The sequence below is a fragment of the Galeopterus variegatus genome, unplaced genomic scaffold, assembly GCF_000696425.1.
Source record: "Galeopterus variegatus unplaced genomic scaffold, G_variegatus-3.0.2 Scaffold8828, whole genome shotgun sequence".
Lineage (NCBI taxonomy): Eukaryota > Metazoa > Chordata > Mammalia > Dermoptera > Cynocephalidae > Galeopterus > Galeopterus variegatus.
In genome coordinates, this window is record NW_007734939.1 from 69,568 (window position 1) to 70,231 (window position 664).

Consider the following 664-nt stretch of genomic DNA (forward strand, 5'->3'; position numbering starts at 1 on the left):
CCGGCCGGCCCGTGTGGTTGTCGACCGGGACGGTAAGCCGGCTGTGCCGCCCGGCCGCCGGCTGCTGGCAGGAGCCAGGGGGCACCGTCGGGGACCCCGTGGCGTTCATGGCCTCCCCCGGGGGCAGACTGAGGCCCGGGTGGCTCTGCCGGGGCGGGGTGGGGCCCTGCCTGGTCTTGGTTTCCTGTTATTCGAAATTTCCTGTTATGTTCAAGATACCCCCCGGGGTGGGGGTGAGGCCGCAGATGGGGAGGGGTGTCCCAACGGCTGGGTCCCCCTGGGCTTGGGGAGGGCGCTGTGAGACTCCCCCCCATCACTGCCCCGCTGTGGTCCTCGAAAGCCAAAGAGGACTGAGCGCAGGGCTGCCAGCTGCAGAGGGGAAATGGGCCCCAGGCGGTGCCCGCCACCCCTCTCCGCCCCCTCAAGCGCCACCCCATCAAGAACCGTCTGTTCCGCCGCAGTCCTGCAACTGCTGCAAGCGTGAGTGGCACACAGTAGGTGCCTCATCCGTGTTTGTCAAGGGCCCGCACGCCCACCAGCTCCCTTCAAAGACGCTCACTCACAGCACTTTATCCCCAGGACAGGGCCAGGCCAGCGTGCATCATGCTCCTCTGCTGGAGGGGAAACTGAGGCCTGGAGAGGCACCCTGCCACACTGGGGGCGT

General features: G+C 67.9%; 1 protein-coding gene across 1 annotated transcript in view; it reads right to left on the bottom strand.

Annotated features, from left to right (window-relative positions):
- The window catches only part of S1PR4 (sphingosine-1-phosphate receptor 4), a 2,265-nt gene extending 2,073 nt beyond the window's left edge, over positions 1 to 192 (bottom strand). Inside the window, exon 1 of the mRNA XM_008593175.1 lies at positions 143 to 192. The gene's annotated coding sequence lies outside the window, so the exon portion shown is untranslated. The remainder of the gene's footprint in view (positions 1 to 142) is intronic.
- Between the last annotated feature and the right edge of the window lie 472 nt (positions 193 to 664).